This window comes from Gracilinanus agilis, chromosome 4 (genome assembly GCF_016433145.1).
Source record: "Gracilinanus agilis isolate LMUSP501 chromosome 4, AgileGrace, whole genome shotgun sequence".
NCBI classification, from domain to species: domain Eukaryota; kingdom Metazoa; phylum Chordata; class Mammalia; order Didelphimorphia; family Didelphidae; genus Gracilinanus; species Gracilinanus agilis.
The window spans coordinates 454,303,992-454,327,333 of record NC_058133.1 but is presented as its reverse complement, the minus strand read 5'-3'; positions in this window follow the sequence as shown (position 1 = coordinate 454,327,333).

Below are 23,342 nucleotides of genomic sequence, written 5' to 3'. Positions count from 1 at the left end.
GTAGCTTTATCCATTGGGATTTAAAACTTTATCTAACCCTACTGAGAAAGTCAGAAGGGATAAAGCAAGGGGAGCAGAGGAGTAGGGAAGTCAAAAAAGGGAGGAGAGAAGAAGATGGAGGGAATTAATTAGGCCTTAAAAATAAAAAGAGGAGAATAATAAGGGAGGGGGTAGAAAGGGAAGTAAATCAAAGGAGGGACAAGGGTTACTGGCATAAAGCAAATTACTGGTTTAAAAGGAAATAGTGTAAGAAGAAGAGGTAGAACTAGGAGAGGATACCAAAATGTTGGTGAATACACAACTGATAATTATAATTCTAAATGTGAATGGGATGAACTCACCAGAGTGGATTAGAAACCAAAATCCTACCATATGTTGTCTACAAGAAACACATATCAGGCCGGTGGACATACACAGATTTAAGGTAAAGGGTTTGACCAAAATCCTTTGGACCTCAATTGAGAAAAAGAAGGCAGGTGTGGCAATTATGATTTCTGACAAAGCCAAGGTAAAAATAGATATGATTAAAAAAGACTGGGAAATTCATTACATCCTGAAAAGGGAGACCTCACCTCTAATGAAGGGAAAATTAAGGCAATCATTAAAAACTATTTTGCCCAATTATATGGAAATAAATATAGCAGAGTAGGAGATATGGATGAATATTTACAAAAATACAAACCACCTAAAGAGAAATAGAATACCTAAATAATCCCATATCAGAAAAAGAAATTGAACAAGCCATCAAAGAAGTCCCGAGGAAAAAAATCGCCAGGGCCTGATGGATTTACAAGTGAATTCTATCAGACATTCAAAGAGCAACTAATACCAATATTAAACAAATTATTTTATATAATAAGCAAAGAAGGAGTCCTACCAAATTCCTTTTACAACACAAATATGGTACTGATTCCAAAGCAAGGTAGATCAAAAAAGTTTTTTGGTAGTTTGATAGGTATGGCATTAAATAGGTAAATTAATTTGGGTAGAATGGTCATTTTTGTTACCTAGTCCTACCTATGAGCACTCAATGTTTTTCCAGTTGTTTAGACCTCATTTTAACTTTTTGGGATGTGTTTTCTAGTTGTGTTCATATAATTCCTGTGTTTGTTTTGTTAGATAGATTCCTAAGTATTTTATATTGTCTAGGATGATTTTAAATGTTGTTTCCCTTTCTACCACTTTTGGTCTTGATGTGTTGGAAATATATAGGAATTTGATGATTTATGTGCATTTATTTTATATCCTGCAACTTTGCTAAAGTTGTTGATTATTTCCATAAGCTTTTTAGTTGATTCTCTAGGATATTTTAAGTAGATCATCATATCATCTGCAAAGAGTGATAGCTTAGTCTCTTCACTGCCTATTTTAAAACCTTAAATTTATTTTTCTTCTCTAATTGCTACTACTAGTGTTTCTAATACAATGTTAAATAATAGAGGTGATAGTGGGCATTTTTGTTTCAGGCCTGATCTTATTGGAAAGGCTTGTAATTTATCCCCATTACATATGATGCTTGTTGATGGTTTTAGATAAATACTGTTTATTATTTTTAGGAAAGGTCCTTCTATTTCTATACTTTCTAGTGTTTTAAATAGGAATGGATGTTGTATTTTGTCAAAGGATTTTTCACCATGTATTGAGATAATCATGTAGTTTTTGTTTGTTAGATTGTTGATATGGTCAATTACATGGATGGTTTTCCTAATGTTGAACCATCCTTGCATTCCTGGTATAAATCCCACCTGATCATGGTGGATGATCCTCTTGATCACTTGCTGGAGTCTCTTTGCTAGTATTCTATTTAAGATTTTTGCATCTGTGTTCATTAAGGAGATTACTCTGTAGTTTTCTTTCTCTGTTTTTGATCTACCTGGATTTGGGATCAGTACCATATTTGTGTCATAAAAGGAATTTGGTAGGACTCCTTCTTTGCTTATTATATCAAATAATTTGTATAGTATTGGAATTAATTGTTCTTTGGAGGTTTGATAGAATTCCCTTTTGAATCCATCTGGTCCTGGGGATTTTTTCTTAGGGAGTTCTTTGATGGCTTGTTCAATTTCTTTTTCTGAAATGGGATTATTTAATTATTCTATTTCTTCTACTGTTAATCTAGGCAATTTATATTTTTGTAAATATTCATCCATCTCACCTAGATTGCTATATTTAATGCCATATAATTGCACAAAATAGTTTTTAATGATTGCCTTGATTTCTTCTTCATTACAGGTGAGGTCTCCCTTTTTATCTTTGATACTGATGATTTGATTTTCTTCTTTCCTTTTTTTAATTAGATTGACTAATACTTTTCAATATTTTTTGTTTTTTCAAAGTACCAGCTTCTAGTCTTATTTATTAATTTATTAGTACTTTTTCTTTCAATTTTATTGATTTCTCCTTTAATTTTTATAATCACTAATTTTGTGTTTAGCTGGAGATTTTTAATTTGTTCCCTTTCTAGTTTTTTAATTTGCATGCCCAATTCATTGATCTTTGCTAATTTGTTAATATATTCATTCAAGGATATAAATTTTCCCCTGAGTATTACCTTTCTTCATCTCACAGAGTTTGGTAGGATGCCTCATCATTGTCATTCTCTTCAATTAAATTATTGATTGTTTCTATGATTTCTTCTTTAACTAACTGGTTTTGGAGAATCATATTATTTAATTTCCAATTAGTTTTTTATTTCCCTGTCCAGCTGCCCTTATTAATTATTATTTTTATTGCATTATGATCTGAAAAAGTTTACATTTATTATTTCTGCTCTTTTGCATTTGTTTGCAATGTTTCTATGCCCTATTACATGGTCAATCTTTGTGAATGTACCATGTGTAGCTGAAAAGAAGAAGGTGTATTCCTTTTTGTCTCTATTTTTCTCCACATATCTATTAAATCTAATTTTTCTAGGATTTCATTCACCTTTTTTATCTCTTTCTTTTTTATTTTTTGGTTTGATGTATCTACATTTGAAAGAGAAATATTTAGATCTCCCACTAGTATGGCTTTACTATCTGTTTCTTCCTTGAGCTCTGCCAGTTTCTCCCTTAGGATTTTGGATGCTATATCATTGGTACATACATGTTGAGTATTGTTATTTCCTCATTTTCTATACTGCCTTTTATCAGGATGTAATTACCTTTCCTATCTCTTTTAACCAGATCTATTTTTACTTTGGCACTGTCAGAGATCATGCTCACCACTCCTGCCTTCTTTTTCTCAGTTGAAGCCCAAAAGATTTTGCTCCAGCCCTTGACCTTAAATCTGTGTATGTCTACCTATCTCATATGTGTTTCTTGTAGACATCATATGGTATGATTTTGGTTTCTAATCTACTCTGCTATTTGCTTCTGTTTTATGGTAGGTTCACCCCATTCACATTCAGAGTCATAATTATGAATTGTATATTCCCCAACATTTTGGTATCCTCTCCTAGTTCTAACTCTTCTACTTACACTATTTCCTTTTAAACCATTGGTTTGTTTTAGACCAGTCTCCCTTGTCTCCTCCATTCATTTACTTCCTTTTCGACCCCCTCCCTTATTATTCCCCTCTTTTTATTTTTAAGGCCTAATGAATTCCCTCCCCACTCCTCTGCTCCCCTTGCTTAATTCCTTCTGACTTTTTCAGTAGGGTTAGATAGAGTTTTTTTTAAACCCTTAACTTCTGTGTATTGGCTCCTTGGTGGAAGAGTGGTAAGGGTGGGCAATGGGGGTCAAGTGACTTGTCCAGCGTCACACAGCTAGCAAGTATCTGAGGCCGGATTTGAACCTAGGACCTCATGTCTCTAGGCCTGACTCTCAATGCACTTAACTACCCAGCTGCCACCTTAGATAGAGTTTTAAATCCCAAAGGCTAAAGATACTCTTCCCTTTCAGGGTTAATTCCATTGAGAGTAAGGTTTAAATATTATCTCTTAATGGTCTCTTCCTCTCCTTCTTATCATATTATTCATCCCCTCCCCTTCCCATGCTCTCTTTGTGTTGTACAGAATATAGTATTTTTTTTATTCATTCAAGTTTCTCTAGATGCCATCTGCTATTTACTCCCCCCCCTTTTTTCCCTGCCCCATCTCATCTTAGACCATTTAGTGTTCCAACCTCTCCCTATGAATAATTCTTCTAATTACTATAATAGTGAATACAGTTTTTAAAATTACATATAACATTTCTCCATATAGGAATACAAATAATTTGATGTTATTAAGGCCCTTAAAAAGGCAAATTTAAAAAAAAAAGAGTTTTCCTTCTTTCCCCTCTGTTTCTTATTTACCTTTTCCTGTTTCTCTTGGTTTTTGTGGTTGGATATCAAACTTTCCATTTAGTCCTGGTCTTTTCTGTGCAAATACTTGGAAATCTCCTATCTTGTTGAATGCCCAAACTTTCCCCTAGAAGTATATAGTCAGTTTGGATGGGTAAGTGATCCTTGGTTGTAGACCCAATTCTCTTGCTTTTCTGAATATCATATTCCAAGCCTTGTGATCTTTTAGTGTGGAGGCTACCAGATCCTGTGTGATCCTGATTGGTGCTCCTTCATATCTGAATTGTCTCTTTCTGGCTTCTTGTAATATTTTTCTTTTACTTGGAAGCTCTTGAATTTGACTATTATATTGTTCGGGGTTGTCTTTTCAGGGTTTAGTGTAAAGGGTGATCTATGGATCCTTTCAATGTCTATATTTCCCTCTTGATGTAGAACTTCAGGGCAGTTTTGCTGAATATTCTTTTAGTATGGAGTCCAAATTTCTATTAATTTCTGCTTTTTCAGGAAGACCAATGAATCTCAGATTGTCTCTTCTCAACCTGTTTTATTGGTTTGTCACTTTCTCATTGAGATATTTCATGTTTCCTTCTATTTTGTCAGTCTTTTCAATTTGCTTAATTAATTCTTCTTGTCTTGTGAAATCATTGCCATCTAATTGCCCAATTCTACCTTTTAGAGACTGGTTTTCAGTTATAATCTTTTGGTTTTCCTTTTCAATCTGGTCTATCTGGTTCTTTGAAGCTTCCAGCTAGTCATTTCTGGTCTTCCATTTGCTTATCAATTCACTTGATTTCTGAACCTCACTTTCCAATTGCGAAATTCTGCCTTTTATTTTCTTGCCAGATCTCTTCCATCTTTCTCATAATCTCAGATTTGAACTCTTCAAGATCTTGTGACCCATTTTCATTTTTGGGGGAAGGTTTGGATGTCTTTAATTGTTTGTTCTCATCTGTTTTCTGGGTTTTTTTCTGTGCAGAAGTTATCAAGTGTTTGAGCTTTTTTCTTGGTCTTCTTGTTTATTTCTTGGGCCTTGCTTGTCATCATTATGCTTTATGTGCCAGAAATCTGAGTAAGGCAATCTGATTTTCTTTGTATGAAGTTAGGGAGCAGTTTTTTGCCTGAGACTACTTTGTTAGTCTCCTGGCTTCTCTAGGGACCCTCCTGAAGTCTCTGGTCTAGCTGTTTTCAGGGTTGAGCCCCCGTGTTCCTAGCCAGCTGCCCAGAGTCCAGAACTTGGCCCATACTTGCTCCTCCATCTGAGGTTTTCCCCTGAGTCTGAGTGAGCTGGATGCTGCTGCTGCCTCTCTCAGCCCCATACCAGGTTCCAATGTCTGATTTTTCCAGCCTGCTGGGGTCTCTGGTCTACCTGTTTTCAGGGTCAAGCCCCTGTGTTCATAGCTGGCTGCCCAGAGCCTGGAACTTGGCCCCACCTTGATCCTCCTCCTGATATTTTTCCCTGAGTCTGAGCACACTAGGCACTGCTGCTGCCTCTCTCAACCATACTCCCGTGTTCAAGGTTTGAGTTTTCCAGCTGCCTGGGATCTCAGGCCTTGCTGCTCTCAGGGCAAAGCTCCTAGTAGTGCCAGCTAGCTGACAAGGGGCTAGATTTTGTGCCCCACTCACTCTAACTCTAGAGTGCAGCCTCTGACTCTGGTACTATGGGTGGGGTGGAGGAGGGTTGATCCACTTGCATTTTGATGGGAGCTATTTCCCCCCTTATAGTGTGGAAGTGCCCAAATCTCATGTACTTTCAATACTGAGCCCTATTGTGGGGTCCCTTTTTTATCTGGATTTGGTTTTTTTTGTCCTTTGGAGGTATGCTATATCGGTTGGTAAGGAGAGAAAGTGGCCCAGCTTCTTCTCCGCCACCATCTTAACCCAGAAGTCTATCACATCTTTTTTTAAAGTATAATAATATTCCATTACAATTATATCCCACAACTTGTCCATCCATTCCCCTACTGATGGTCACTCTTTCAGTTTCCAGTTCTTTGCCACTACAAAAAGAGGTACTATAAATATTTTTGTACATGTGGGCCCTTTTCAACTATTGTTCACATCTTTAGGATAAAGACTTAGTAGTCATATGGCGGGGTAAAGTGTATGAGAAATTTTATGGCCCTTTGACCATAGTCTTAATTTGTCCTCTACAATGGTTGAATCACTTTACAACTCCACAATGTAATATTTTCCCAATTTTCCCACATCCCTTCCAGCATTTAGCATTCTCTTTTTGGTCACATTACCAGTCTGATATGTGTGAGTTGCTGAGTTGTTTCAATTTACATTTCTTTAACTAATAGTGATTTGGAGCATTTTTTCATAAAGTTAGTTTTAATTTCTTCATATGAGAATCACCTTTTTCTGTCCTTTGCCCTTTTGACCTTATACTTTTTTCTTATAATTTTGTCTCAGTTCTTTATATGTTTGCATTAAGAGGTCCATGTCAGAGATACTAGCAATAAATTTTTTACCAATTTATTTTTTCTCTTTTAATCATAGTTACATTGGTTTTATTTTTGTAATTTTTTTAATTTAATGTAGCCAGAATTTCTAATTAGCATTTCAAAATATTTTCTGTGTTTTGTTTGGTCATAAATTTTTCTCTTATCCATAGAATTGACACATAAACTCTTGTATACTCCCCTAATTTTTTAATCACATCCCCCTTTATCTCTAAATCATGTATCCATTTTGAATGTATCTTGACATATGTCATGAATTGTTTGTCTATACCTAGTTAATGGCATCAACTTTATATATTATCAGTAGTATGTCTCCAAAATGACACAATTAGTAAACATGTGTTGTGGAGTTGAGCATTAAATAATATTGGGCTATTCTTAATTTCTCTTTTCTTTAATAAACTATTGAATTCCATGTTAAAATAATAATGAAAATTCTTTTAGTAATCTGAGATATAACTTGACAACATTAAAAAATCTAAATATTCTATCTAAATATTATTATCACTTCCCTAATTGTTATCCCTTTGTTCAAATTCCTTTTATCTATATTTATCTTTGTTTTTCTAATTTAAACATCATATTGTGCAGGATTTACACCTGGTAAGAAGCATAGGCATCATCTTGTCTAAGAGTTAACCAGGCATCTCTAACATAAGTGCATGTGTGTGCATGTGTGTATATGTGTGTATACCCATATGTTTTCATTTTCCTCTCAAATTATTATTTTGGGGAAAGGATTAATAAACTCCAGAAAATAAAGTTCCATGGCATAAAATAAAGTTAAGGACCTCAAATCTATTTCAACCCTTTCAATTTTCATTGAGACAACTAAAAACCAAAGGTGTCAAATTTTTTGCTGCAGACCATTCGGTTAAGACCCAGGATTTGAATGTGTGCTATTATAACCATGACCCACTGTCCTTTTCTATTCCATGATACTAGACTCCTTTATTTTCTCCAACTCCTAAAAGAATAAAAATGGAATTCTGAATAATTTTGTCTTATGACAACATTAGTACTGGATCTAAACTGTTATTTAAACACTACTTTAATGTATGCCAAATACCTTACATAATAACTCATTTGGGGTTCAGAATAACCATGCCTGAACCCCAAATTGTTCCTATTCCTTTCCTATCTTTTTTGTCATGAAAACATTTAAAAAAGTTTTTTTTTTATTGTCCTCAACATTTTTCCAAAATCTAGAGCATTCTGGGTATTATCCTTTCCTTTCACTTATGAGAACCTATATCATACAATCATGATGGATTATGAGAGAACACATCCACCTGGCAAAACAATGCTTGACTTCTTAACTAATTGGTGAGTTTTTCTAAAGCTGCAAACAGCTTAATCTATGCCAAAATTTTCTCTCTACATATATACTTCCTTTTATTCCTTATTTATTTATGTTGAATAGAGAAAGAAGACCATTTCCATCTTGCCCTTCTTCCTTTGTTTTTCCTCCTTCTTCACTCTCTCATTAACAACTTTGCTTCCAGTCTGGTAGGCATAATCCATTCAGTATATAATTCTCAAGTCACATAAAAGTAGCAGCCCAGGCAGCAGTCAGAGTATTTTCTTTTTTCCTGTCTTAGCAATTTTGTGAGTGATGTTTTGAAGTATCTTTACTGAAGTCTGTGCTAATGACCTGGATGTTGTTTTTATGATTTTCCAGCAATGTGCTTTGTACAATGTCACTTCCCTGAAGCTTTTAAGGCTGGAGGGGGAAAAAAGAAAGGAAGAATGATTTAACAGTGCTTCTTGTCTCCTGGTGGCAATGTCTTCCTATTACTATCCATCTGATACAGAACAGCTGCACCTATAGCTTTGAATAATCTGAGGAGAGAGGAAGAGATGAAGGTGAGAAATGTTGACTCAACCTTCCTGTTAAAAGATATTTTTCAGTGAGAGACACATCATCACACTAATCAATAATGGAGGTTTATTTGAAACTGCAACTTTAAGCAGAGCTCTAAGATCACTAGTATGAATCTGACTGTGTCTTTCTGCTTCAGGAAAATTACCTAGAGAGTGAAGCCATCATTTTGGACTTTCTGAAATATTTTTACCAAAAATTGGGTCATCAAAGGCATCACTAAAAGCCAACTAATTTGTAAGGAAATAAGCAAATTTGCCAATTAAGAGATAATTGTACTTATTGCTAGCATATACTTGTTTAAGGTCAAATTCATCATAGTTTAAATTACGATTTATGAGTTATACACTTTACAACACACTGGAGCCTTTAGGCAAAACAGTATGCACATCTCATCTATGTCCATTTTATAAAGTTTGGAGAATATTTTCTATTTTTGATGATTATGAAGTCTTACTAAGTTCTTATATCCCTGCTTTTATGATAACTTATTGGTTGTAACTATTATATATTTAATGCTTAGAGCTCTGTCTGGAGTGCAATCCTTAATTTTGACATTGTTCATATTGGTCAATATCATACACTATGATGATGTTTTATGGTATAATTCCCATAAGGACATTGTGACAAATTTGGGAAATGCCTGTATTTATCATGTCTCCCAATGGACATGTTAAACCTATTGAAGACTTCAGTAGTTTGTCTGCTTACTGACATGCTCAATGCTTACTGAAGTACTTTAGAACAGTGATGGGCAATCTACAGCTCAAGGGCCAGATGTAGACCCCTGAAATGTTCTATTGGGCGACATTATTCCTAATTTGAAGAATAAAATGAGTAGGATACAATACAATGAAACTTTGAAATAGTTGCCTTAGAAATAGACTGACAGATGAGCATTTCCTTTCCTTTGGACCCCTCTTTAAAAAGTTTGCTCATCACTGCCTTAGGATTATTATATAATAAGGCCCTTATTGGTTAAAATATCATAATTATGATGGTGTTAGTGATGATGAAAATAGAGGATAATGATATCACAGGACAAAGTAAAAGCAACTCATTAAACATTAACAAATAAAACACAGAAACAAATAGTATAAAATTTGAGTAGCAATATAATTATTGAAATATACAAAGAGGTACTGGATTTAATTTTTTTTAAAAGAATTAGCTTCTGATCACTACATTTGCTAATTCTAAGGCTTTAAGTAATTAACTTTTATACCTCAGTTTCCTCATCTGCAAATATGGATACAAATATTTACAACTACCCAAAAGGTTTGTTGTTAGCCTTGGCAGCCAGAACTACTATTTCAATGAAGCAGACAAAATCAAAGTGTAGGGGTGTCCTGGGCTATGTAGGACAAAAAGTGGATTCACAAATTTGTTTTCTACTTAATTGCTGGCATCCAGCACTCCTGCCAAGATATTGGTGCCAGGAGTCTAACTCAAGTAAGAACCATGATGTTTTAAGGGAACTGAAATTTAAGCTGAGAATGCCATCTGTATATGGGGGAAGCAGTTTCTGTGAACTCCATTTGTATGCGATGCAGCATTCTTAGAAGTGTCCTTGTATGGTTTTACTGTTTCTCATCTCTGCCTCTTTAGATTTTTCAATAAAAGCCGGATATAGTGAAAAAAGTTCACATTGCTGGACCCAAAAGCAGCTGGGCCAACCCTTAGCACTAGAGTATATCACAATACAAATTCTTTCTTAGATTGTTACATGATAAAATCTCTTAATTCTTTTCTGATAGTGTTAACTCTAGAATTCATGTTTATAGTATATACTTGTTTAAGCTGAATTCATCTTTCAAATTTTATTCTCTTAAGTGATTTTTCATCTTTATAGCACATTGATTCCTACCACTTCAAATTTGAGGATGACTTTCTCTACATATCACTCCAAATCAGTAATTATTTACTCTCTGCCACTATCTGGTCATTTTCAATATTAATTTATGTTATTTTATGTTCCCCATGTCTAACTCTCAATTCTTTTATTTTTGCATTTTTAACTTAAAACATGTTTTCTTATTCTAGGAAATGCCATTCGAAATTTAAAAATAAAAGAAATACTTTGAAAAAATATATGTATAGTAGCAACAGAAATCCCCTCATTGCCCATGATTAATAATCAATGCTTAAATTATACATATAATCCTCTTATTAAGATAGTGAAGGTAAAATTTAGCTCACCAAAAATCCCATTCATAAATAAATTAAGGAATGAATACAGGGGGAGGGAGCAAGACAGACAGAGGGAGAGAGAGAGAGAGAGAGAGAGAGAGAGAGAGAGAGAGAGAGAGAGAGAGAGAGAGAGAGAGATTAAGAGACTAAGGAAATTGAGGGTGCTGTTAAGGGTAGGGCTCAGTTATAAGAAAAATTCACATTCTTAAAAAGACTTATTTCTAACAATTACTACTAAAGTGCTTTAACTATAGTTTTATTAATTATGTAATTGATACTTTACTCTCATTAGGGGTCCATAAGAATAGAATATTTAAATCACAAACCTTTAAATGTTACTATCCTTTTTTGGTTAAACCAAAAAATTGAGAACAAGGAAGAGACCATGAGATAGGTCATATATTGTATTTTTGAGAGTGAGTTAAAAATGAGAGATACAACTTCCTGGTTAAGATGGTGGCAGAGTAAAAAGCAGCTGCTTAACCTCTCCTAAACAAAACATATAGGACTCCTCAAGAAGACATAAAAACAAATCCAGAGGAGCAAAGGGACCCCACAACAAGGTGCAGCATTGAAGGTATGTGGAATTGGGGCATTTCCATGCTATAAAGGGGTGAAACAGCTCTCATTAAAACACAAGCTGAGCAACACCCTACCCCACCCCACATTACCTACAGTGCCAAAGCCAGCAAAGAGCTAGAGCAAGCTTGAGCACCCATTAAGTTCTTGGCAGCTACCTGGGGGTCACCAGGGACTGTTCCTGAGAGCAGCAAGACTTAAGACACCAAGAGGCTAAAGAACGAGTGGACTTTGAACAGAGACCCTGAGTGCAGGCTCAAGCGAGGGCTCTTGCATCCACAGATCCTGACCACAGGAGTGGACTTGGATCCTGAGCCCAGGAGCAGACTTGGATCCAGAGTACAGGAGCAGACCTTGAGTGAGGACTCAGGGCAGAGGGGTGCACAACTATGGAAACAGCTCCCTGAAACTGTTAAAGGGGGCTTGGACAGAGGAACAAACAAGGGGACAACCAGGAGGCTTGACCCTGAGAACAACAAGATCTGAGACTTCAGGAGCCTAAAGAGGATAAACCTGAGAGGGCCCAGGGCTAACAATGGCAAGCCAGAGACAAGAACCTCAAAAGAGAAAGATCATCAAGAAGAAATCTGTAACACTTGACAACTTTTACACAGAGAAAATCCAGACAACAGAGCAAACAGCAGAGGAGAACAAAGAAGTAATCACATCCAAACCTTCCCAAAATAATGAAAACTGGTCACAAGCTATTGAAGAGTTCAAATCTGAGATGATGAGAAAGATGGAAGAGATCTGGCAAGAAAATAACAGTTTAAAAGGCAGAATTTCACAATTGGAAAGTGAGGCAAATCAATTGAAGACCAGAAATGACCAGATTGAAAAGGAAAACCAAAAGATTATAGCCGAAAACCAAAAGATTATACCTTAAAACCAGTCCCTAAAGGCTAGAATTGAGCAATTAGAAGCAAATGATCTCTCAAGACAGCAAGAACAAATAAACCAAAGTCAAAAGACTGATAAAATAGAAGGAAACTTGAAATATCTCAATGAGAAACTGACAGATCAAGAAAGCAGTTCTAGAAGAGACAATTTGAGAATAATTGGTCTTCCTAAAAAGAAGAAATTAATAGAAATTTGGACTCCATACTTAAAGAAATTATTCAGCAAAATTGCCCTGAAGTTCTATGACAAGAGGGCAATATAGACCTTGAAAGGATCCATAGATCACCTTATTCATTAGACCCTGAAAAGGCAACAACCAGGAATATAATAGCCAAATTCAAGAGCTTCCAAGTAAAAGAAAAATCTTACAAGAAGCCAGAAAGAGACAATTCAGATATTAAGGAGCACCAATCAGGATCACACAGGATCTGGCAGCCTCCACACTAAAAGATCACAAAGCTTGGAATATGATATTCAGAAAGGAAAGGGAACTGGGTTTACAACCATGGATCACCTACCCATCAAAATGAACTATATACTTCTAGGGGAAAGTTTGGGCATTCAACAAGATAGAAGATTTCCAAGTATTTGCACAAAAAAGACCAGGACTAAATGGAAAGTTCGATATCCAACCACAAAAATCAAGAGAAACATAAAAAGGTCAATAAGAAACAGAGGGGAAAGAAAGAAAACTCATATTTTTTTAAATTTGCCTCTTTAAGGACTTCGATAAAATCTAATTATTTGTATTCCTATGTGGATAAATGTTGTGTATAATTCTCTGTAGTGAACTTTATTCACTATCACAGTATTCACTATTGTAGTAATTAGAAGAATTATACATAGGGAGAAGTTGGAATACTAAATGGTCTAAGATGATATGTGGATGGGAAAGAGGGGGATGAATAGTACAGAACACCATGAGAAACTTGAATGAATAAGAAAAATAGGATATTCTATAAACACGAAGACGGCATGGGAAGGGGAAGGGATGAATGCTATTATAAGAAGAAGAGAAAGAGAGCATTAAGAGGTAATAATCAAACCTAACTCTCAGTGTAATCAACCCAGAGAAGGAAGAGTAGCTTTATCCTTTGGGATATAAACTCTATCTAACCCTACTGAAAAAGTCAGAGGGGATAAAGCAAGGGGAACAGAGGAGTAGGGAGGTCAAAAAAGGGAGGTGAGAAGAAGGGGGAGGGAATTAATTAGGCCTTAAAAATAAAAATAGGGGAATAATAAGGGAGGGGGTAGAAAGGGAAGTAAATCAAGGGAGGGGACAAGGGTTACTGGCATAAAGCAAACCACTGGTTTGAAAGGAAATAGTGTAAGAAGAAGGAGTAGAACTAGGAGATGTAAGAGGGAAATTTGGTATTTTATAGATATATATTTAAAACGTGGCCCCCAGGAATCAACAGTTCAGATTGATTCCATAATTAAATCAGATCCAAGTCAGCATTGGGTTTAGGCAAGTTTATTTACAATCAGGAAGGTAAAAGTATAGGAATAAAGAGAAAGGGAGAGGCTAGTCCAGGCCTGGTCAGGCCTGGTTGAGAGAAAAGGTTAAAAGGCTAAATAAATGAAGCTGCAAGGCACAAAGCCCAGCAACCAGATAGGCTAGAGTTTGGAAGCGGCCTAGGTAGGCCAAGGAAGTCAGCCTAACTTACCCACATGACAATAAAGAGTGTAAGCCTTCTGTGATCTCAGGTGAGGTCCTTCAGCACCAAGTTCAGAGCAGAACTGCCTCCACAGGAAGTAACCAACTTACTTAAAGAGATAGTGTCTTTCGTCACTTCCTGTGGGTCCACCTCTAATTCAAATGGACAAATGGCAGTCTCCACATTGATTTGGACCACCCTAAGGGCAGTCCCTTGTATGTGATTTGTTACTTATTGTCACATGTAGGTAACTTGTCTCCCCTCCCCACTAAGGAAGGTGAGGGTGACGTAATTTCTATGCCTAGGTTAAGTAAGAGTTTAGCTATGAATGGGCTAGAACTAATTCCATCTACACAGAGAGGATAGCAAAATGTTGGTGAATACACAATTGATAATTATAACTCTGAATGTGAATGGATGAACTCACCAGAGTGGATTATAAACCAAAATCCTACTATATGTTGTCTACAAGAAACACATATCAGGCGGGTGGACATACACAGGTTTAAGATAAAGGGCTTGAGCAAAATCCTTTGGGCCTCAAATGAGAAAAAGAAGGCAGGTGTGGCAATTATGATTTTTGACAAAGCCAAAGTAAAAATAGATATGATTAAAAAATACAGGAAGGTTATTACAATCTGATTAAAGGCAGTATAGACAATGAGGAAATAAGTGATCAATATGTATGTACCAAGTGGCATAGCACCCAAATTCATAAAGGAGAAACTGGCAGAGCTCAAGAAGGAAATAGATAGTAAAACCATAATAGTGGGAGATCTAACTGTTCCTCTTTCAGATCTAGATAAATCAAACCAAAAAATAAATAAGAAAGAGGTAAGAGAGGTGAATGAAGTCCTTGAAAAATTAGATTTTATAGCTATGTGGAGAAAAATAAATAGGGACAAAAAGGAATACACCTTCTTTTCAGCTGCACATGGTACATTCACAAAGATTGACCATGTAATAGGGCATAGAAACATTGCAAACAAATGCAAAAGAGCAGAAATAATAAATGTAACCTTCCCAGGTCATAAAGCAATAAAAATAATAATTAGTAAAGGCACCTGGACAGGCAAATCAAAAACTAATTGGAAATTAAATAATATGATTCTCCAAAACCAGTTAGTCAAAGAAGAAATCATAGAAACAATCAACAATGTCATTGAAGAGAATGACAATGATGAGACATCCTACCAAATTCTGTGGGATGCAGCCAAGGCAGTACTCAGGGGGAAATTTATATCCTTGAGTGCATATATTAAAAAATTAGGGAGGGTAGAGATTACTGAATCAGTCATGCAATTTAAAAAATTAGAAAGTGAGCAAATTAAAAATCCCCAGATGAAAACTAAATTAGAAATACTAAAAATCAAAGGAGAAATGAATAAAATCAAAAGTAAAAGAACTATTGATTTAATGAATAAAACTAGAAGCTGGTATTTTGATAAAAACAGATAAAACCGACAAAGTACTGGTTAATCTAATAAAAAAGTGGAAAGAAGAAAACCAAATTGACAGTATCAAAGATGAAAAGGGAGACCTCACCTCTAATTAAGGGGAAATTAAGGAAATCATTAAACACTATTTCACCCAATTATATGGCAATAAACATAGCAATCTAGGATATATGCATGAATATTTACAAAAATACAAATAGCCTAGATTAACAGCTGAAGAAATATGTGTAAATGGAATTAGCTCGAGCCCATTAATAGTCAAAAATCTTCCCATCCTAGGCATAGAAATGATGTAATCCTAACCTCCCTTAGTGGGGAAGGGAGACGCGTTACTCACACGTGACAATAAGTGACAAATCAAGAATAAGGGACTGCCCTTAGGGCAGTCCAAATCACTGTAGAAACTGCCATTTGTCCATTTGAATTAGAGGTGGACCCACAGGAAGTGAGGAAGGACACTATCTCTTTAAGTATGTTACTCACTTCCTGTGGAGACAGTTGCCTTCTCAAACTGGGAACAGAAGCATCTCCTGAGACCACAGAACGCTTGCACTCTATATTGTCACGTGGGTAAGTTAGGCTGACTTCCTTGGCCTAGCTGGGCCATTTCCAAACTCTGCCTACCTGGCTGTTGGGCCTTGTGGCTTACAGCTTCATTTATTTAGCCTTTTAACCTTATCTCTCTGTCCAGGCCTTTGGCCTGGACTAGCCTCTCCCTTTCTCTTTATTCCTACTTTTTACCTACCAGTTTGTAAATAAACTCCTCAACCCAATGCTGACTTGGGTCTGATTTAATTATGGAATCAGCCTGAATTGTTGATTCTTGGTGACCACACATTTAAATATATATCTATAAATACCTAAATTTTCCTTCTTACAAATAGAATACCTAAATAATCCCATATCAGAAAAAGTAATTGAACAGGCCATCAAAGAAATCCGGAAGAAAAAAAACACCAGGACCTGATGGATTCACAAGTGAATTCTATCAGACATTCAAAGAGCAACTAATCCCAATACTATACAAATTATTTGATATGATAAGCAAAGAAGGAGTCCTACCAAATTCCTTTTATGACACAAATATGGTAGTGATTCCAAAGCCAGGTAGATCAAAAACAGAGAAAGAAAACTACAGACCAATCTCCCTAATGAACATAGATGCAAAAATCTTAAACAGAATACTAGTAAAGAGACTCCAGCAAATAATCAAGAGGATCATCCACCATGATCAGGTGGGATTTATACCAGGAATGCAAGGATGGTACAACATTAGGAAAACCATCCACATAATTGACCATATCAACAATCTAACAAAAACATCATATGATTATCTCAATAGATGCTGAAAAAGCCTTTGACAAAATACAGCACCCATTTCTATTGAAAACCCTGGAAAGTAAAGGAATAGAAAAACCTTTCCTAAAAATAATAAACAGTATATACCTAAAACCATTAACAGGCATCATATGCAATGGGGATAAATTAGAAGCCTTCCCATTAAGATCAGAAGTGAAACAAGGGTGCCCATTATCACCTCTATTATTCAACGTAGTACTAGAAACATTAGCAATAGCAATTAGAGAAGAAAAAGAAATTGAAGGTATCAAAATAGGCAACAAGGTGACTAAGCTATCACTCTTTGCAGATGATATGATGGTCTACTTAAAAAAAAATCCTAGAGAGTCAACTAAGAAGCTTGTAGAAATAATCAACAATTTTAGCGAAGTTGCAGGATACAAAATAAATACACATAAATCATCAAAATTTTTATATATTTCCAACACATCACAGCAGCAAAAGGTAGAAAGAGAAACACCCTAGACAGTATAAAATACTTAGGAATCTATCTACCAAAACAAACACAGCAATTATATGAAAACAACTACAAAACACTTTCCAAACAAATAAAGCTAGACCTAAACAATTGGAAAAAAACATTGATTGCTCATGGGTAGGACTAGCTAACATAATAAAAATTACCATTCTACCCAAACTAATTTACCTATTTAGTGTCATACTTATCAAACTACTAAAAAACTTTTTTACTGAATGAGGAAAAACTATAACAAAAGATCAAGGATATCAACGGAAATAATGAAAAAAAAATGTGAAGGAGGGGGGCCTAGCAGTACCAGACATTAAACTATACTATAAGGCAGCGGTTATTAAATCAATATGGTACTGGCTAAGAGCCAGAGGGGACCATCAGTGGAATAGACTTGGGGTAAATGACATCAGCAAGGCAGTGTATGATAAACCCAAAGAGCCAAACTTTTGGGACAAAAATCCACTATTTGACAAAAATTGCTGGGAAATCTGGAAAACTATATGGGAGAGATTAGTTTTAAATCAACATCTCATACCCTACACTAAGATAAATTCAGAATGGGTGAGTGACTTGAATATAAAGAGGGAAAGTATAAATAAGTGAACACAGAATAGTATACTTGTAAGATCTCTGGGAATGGAAAGATTTTAAAACCAAGCAAGAATTAGAGAAAGTTACAAAATGTAAAATAAATGATTTTGATTATATTAAACTAAAAAGCTTTTGTACAAACAAAAACAATGCAACCAAAATTAAAAGGGAAACAACAAATTGGGAAAAAAAATCTTTATAACAAAAAACTCTGACAGGGGTCTAATTACTCATATATACTAGGAGTTATACCAATTGTATAAAAAATCAAAGCATTCCCCAACTGATAAATGGGCAAGAAATATGAATAGGCAATTTTCAGATAAAAAAAATCAAAAGTATCAATAAGCACATGAGAAAGTGTTCTAAATCTCTAATAATTAGAGAAATGCAAATCAAAACCACTCTGAGGTATCACCTCACACCTAGCAGATTGGCTAAAATGAAAGAAGGGGAGAGTTATGAATGCTGGAGGGCATGTGGCAAAATTGGGACATTAATGCATTGCTGGTGGAGTTGTGAAATGATCCAATCATTCTGGCTGGCAATTTGGAACTATGAGCAAAGGGCTATAAAAGAATGCCTGCCCTTTGATCCAGGCATACCATTGTTGGGTTTGTATCCCAAAGTGATCATAGATAAACAGACGTACAAAAGTATTTATAGCTGACCTTTTTGTGGTGGCAAAGAACTGGAAAAGGAGGGTCTGTCCTTCAATTGGGGAATGGCTGAACAAATTGTGGTATATGCTGGTGATGGAATACTATTGTGCTCAAATGAATAATAAACTGGAGGAATCCCATGTGGAATGGAAGGACCTCCAGGAATTGATGCAGAGTGAAAGGAGCAGAGCCAGAATCACATTGTACAAAGAGACCAATACACTGTGGTAAAATAGAATGTAATGGACTTCTGTACTAGCAGCAATGCAATGATCCAGGACAATTCTGAGGGATTTATGGAAAAGAACACTACCCACATTCAGAGGAAGAACCACAGGAGTGGAAACACAGAAGAAAAGCATCTGCTTGAACACATGGGTTGAGGCAAACGTGATTGGGATTTTCATTCGAAACTACCACACCAGTGCAATGATCAACAATTTGGTAATAGGTCTTGATCAATGACACATGTTAAAACCATTAGAAATGCATATCGGCCAGGGGTTGGGGGAGGGCAAGGGTTGAAGGGGAAAGTAGGAGCATGAATAATGAAACCATGTTAACTTTTCTAAAAAATGAATATTAATAAATGTTAAAAAATTAGAGATACAGTATCTCTTTTCTCCCTTTTAAGTATTTTAATAATAGTTATTTAATATCCTCATAGACAAAAACTCTAGTCATACAAAGAAGTATTTATTTAATCAAAGGACTATAGATAAAATATTATTAAAATGAACCAGAACTTTGAGAAGAAAAGCTAAGTACCTTAGAATGTGTTTTAAAATATTAAAATTTTCTATATTGTATTTTTAATGGGTAGTTTCCAAATTATCTCTTATTCTTCAGTGAAGGAAAATATGATATAGTTAAATGGTTGTTTAATGCATTAATAATCTTTCATGGGAAAATGGGGGAAATGCTTAACTTTAAAGGATTTCCTTTTAGAAGTAAAGATTTCATTGAAGGATCACCTATATTTCAATTTTATATTTTTTCCTAAGTTTAACAGAAACTGTTTTCTTTAAATGAGGTCATTTCTTATAAACGTACATTCCTTTTGAGAACTTCCTCTTCTACTGGTGTCTCTGCTATTAATTTCATATATGATAATTCAGACATAAAGCATTTAAACAGTATTAAAAATAGATTTCCATCTGCCTGAACCAGTTCTCAATGGACACTGGAGGCATAGATCAGGACTATATTGCATCATGTTAGTTTCTTATTTTTTCTTTTATAAGTTCTTATTATTGACTTTTATAAATCATCACCATGATTTCCCTTGACAGCTAGGTAATGTAGTAGATAAAGAATTTGGACAGAAATCAAGATTCATCTCAAATCTGATATCAGACCCTCCTTGACTGTGTAAGCATGGTAAAGTCACTTATCCCTGTTTGCCTCACTTTTCTCATCTGTAAACTGAGTTGGAGAAGAAAATGGTAAACTACTCTAGTATCTTTGCCAGAAAACCCCAACTGGGAAAAGGAAGACTCAGATGGATGGAAATAACTGAAAAACAACAATAATAATTTCCTTCTTTCTATCTCAGAGATCAATCTCATACTAAAAAATAGCATAATGTAATTCTAGTTATCATTACAATATTTTGTTTTTTAATAAGAACCATTAGTTTTGCACATAAAGATATTAGCTAAAATATTAAAAGATGTATCCCTTAAAAGTTGTTTCCCTTGTATTGTGTGTGTGTGTGTGTGTGTGTGTGTGCGTGTGTGCGTGTGCATGTGTAGGCAATTTTCTTTGGTTCATTATTTCTTAGGCAATAGGAAAGGGGTGTCAGCAGTGGTGATGGTAAAGAAAGACAATTTAAAAAAAAGACAAATTACCATGAAAAAAACACATCATCTTTCCTTGAAAACTGTTCAGAATTTTGGATCCAGGTGACTTTTCCAGATTTACTTAATTTTACTCCTTTCAAAACACTCTATATTATAGGCAAATGGACAGCTTTGTTGCTTTATAAACAAAGCTTCCCATCTCCCAATTTGACAAAATAACAGAGCTTAGATACTTGCCTCCTGTAGTCAAGTGGTCTATCAAATTAATTTTCAGATGTAGAAAAACACCTACAGCCTTAAAGCTAGCTTAGAGACTTCTGGTTAAGATGGAGGCAGAGTAAGGAGAAGCTGCTCAATCTCTACTAACTGAAGCATACAGGACTCCTCAAGGGGACATATAAACAAACCCAGACAAACGAAGGAACCCCACAACAGGGCGCAGCATTGAAGGTACACAGAATCTGGGCATTTCCATGCTATAAAGGGGTGAAACAGCTCTCACTATAAATGCGAGAGGAAGAAGCCCCTCCCCCCCACACCACTCACAGCTCCAACACCAACCCACAAGAGTGAAAACAGGATTGGGGCAACCAGTAAATCACTAGCAGCCCCAGGGCTTGTACCTGTGAGTTGCCAGACGTGGGACCCCAAGTGGCTGGGGGGATGCATGGACTTTCCCAAGCATCTACACGGGTGAAGACACTGCCCCGGGTGCGAAGAAAGATCTCTAAGGCAGAGACTTTCCCCAGCATCTAAGCTGGTGAAGGCTCTGCCCCAGCAGAATAAAGAAATTTAAGGCAGGGACTTTCCCCAAGCATATGTGCGTGTGAAGCCACAACCTTAGGAGTGAATAAAGATTTCCAGAGCAAGCTAGGACATGGAGTGAGGACCCAGTGCGGAGGGGAACATGGCTGTGGAAACAGCTCCCGAGACCCCTGAAGGAGCCACGGGCAAAGGGACAGACCAGGGACAACCAGGAGGCCTGACTCTGAGGACAAGGAGACCAGAGCACTCGGGAGCTTAGAAAGCCCAGGCAGACCCTGAGTGTCAAGACAAAGCTGAAAAGGGGTGGAGCTAATAATGACAAGCTATAGGGAAGCCCAGAAGAAAAAGATTACCAAGAAAAACTCTCGAACACTTGACAACTTTTACACAGAGAAAATTCAGACAACAGAGGAAGACAAACAAATAACCAAACCTTCCCAAAACAATGAAAACTGGTCACAAGCTATTGAAGAGTTCAAAAATGAGATGTTGAGGAAGATGGATGAGATCTGGCAAGAAAATATCAGCTTAAAAGGCAGAATTTCACAATTGGAAAGTGAGGCAAATCAACTGAAGACCAGAAATGATCAGATTGAAAAGGAAAACCAGTCCCTAAATGCTAGAATTCAGCAATTAGAAGCCAATGATCTCTCAAGACAACAAGAACAAATAAACCAAAGTCAAAAGACTGATAAAATAGAAGGACATATGAAATATCTCAATGAGAAAGTGACAGACCAAGAAAACCGGTCTAGAAGATACAATTTGAGAATCATTAGTCTTCCAGAAAAAGCAGAAATTAATAGAAATTTGGACTCCATACTTAAAGAAATTATTCAGCAAAATTGCCCTGAAGTCCTACAGCAAGAGGGCAATATAGACATTGAAAGGATCCATAGATAACCCTCTACACTGGACACAGAAAAGTCAACACCAAGAAATATAATAGCCAAATTCAAGAGCTTTCAAGTGAAAGAAAAAATCTTACAAGAAGCCAGAAAGAGACAATTCAAATATCAAGGAGCATCAATTAGGATTACACAGGATCTGGCAGCCTCCACGCTAAAAGACCCCAAGGCTTGGAATACGATATTCAAAAAGGCAAGAGAGCTGGACCTTCAGCCACGGATCAACTACCCATCAAAACTGACTTTATACTGCCAGGGGAAAGTATGGGCATTGAATAAAATTGAAGATTTCCAAGTTTTTGCACAAAAGAGACCAGGAGTAAATGGAAAGTTTGATACCCAACCACAAAAATCTAGAGAAACATGAAAAGGTAAATAAGAAACAGAGGGAAAAGAAAGAAAACTCATAAATTTTCAAATTTGACCCTTTAAGGGCATAAATAAGATTATTTGTATTACTATGTGGAGAAATGCTATGTATAATTCTCTGTAGTGAACTCTATTCACTATTATAATATTCATTCTTATAGTAACCAGAAGAATCATTCATAGGGAGAGGACAGGATACTAAATGTTCTAAGATGACATGTGGGGTGGGAAAGAGGCGGGGGAATAGTAGGGGACACCAAGAAAAATCTGAGTAAATAAGAAAAATAGGATATTCTATTACACACAAAGAGGGCATGGGAAGGCGATGGGAAAAATACTATCATAAGAAGGAGAGGAAGAGAGCATTAAGAGGTAATAATCAAACCTTACTCTCAGTGTAATCAACCCAGAGAGGGAAGAGTAGCTTTATTATCCATTCGCATAAAAAACTCTATCTAACCCTACTCAGAAAGTCAGAAGGGATAAACCAAAGGGAGCAGGGGAGTGGGGAGGTCAAAAAAGCAAGGGGAGAAGAAGAGGGAGGAAATTCATTAGGCCTTTAAAAAACAAAAATAGGGGAATAACAAGGGAGGGGGCAGAAAGGGAAGTCAATCAAGGGAGGGGATAAGGGATACTGGCTCAAAGCAAACCACTGGTTTAAAAGAAAATAGTGTAAGTAGAAGGGGTGGATCTAGGGGAGGATACAATAATGTCAGTGAATGCACAACTGATAATTGTAACTCTGAATGTGAATGGGATGAACTCACTCATAAAATGGAAGTAAATAGCAGAGTGGATCAGAAACCAAAATCCTACCATATGTTGTCTTCAAGAAACACATATGAGGTAGGTAGACACACACAAGTTTAAGGTTAAGGGTTTGAGCAAAATCTTTTGGGTGTCAAATGAGAAAAAGAAGGCAGGAGTGGCTATTATGATTTCTGACAAAGCCAAAGTAAAAATAGATATGATTAAAAAAGACAGGGAAGGTCATTACATCCTGATTAAAGGCAGTATAAA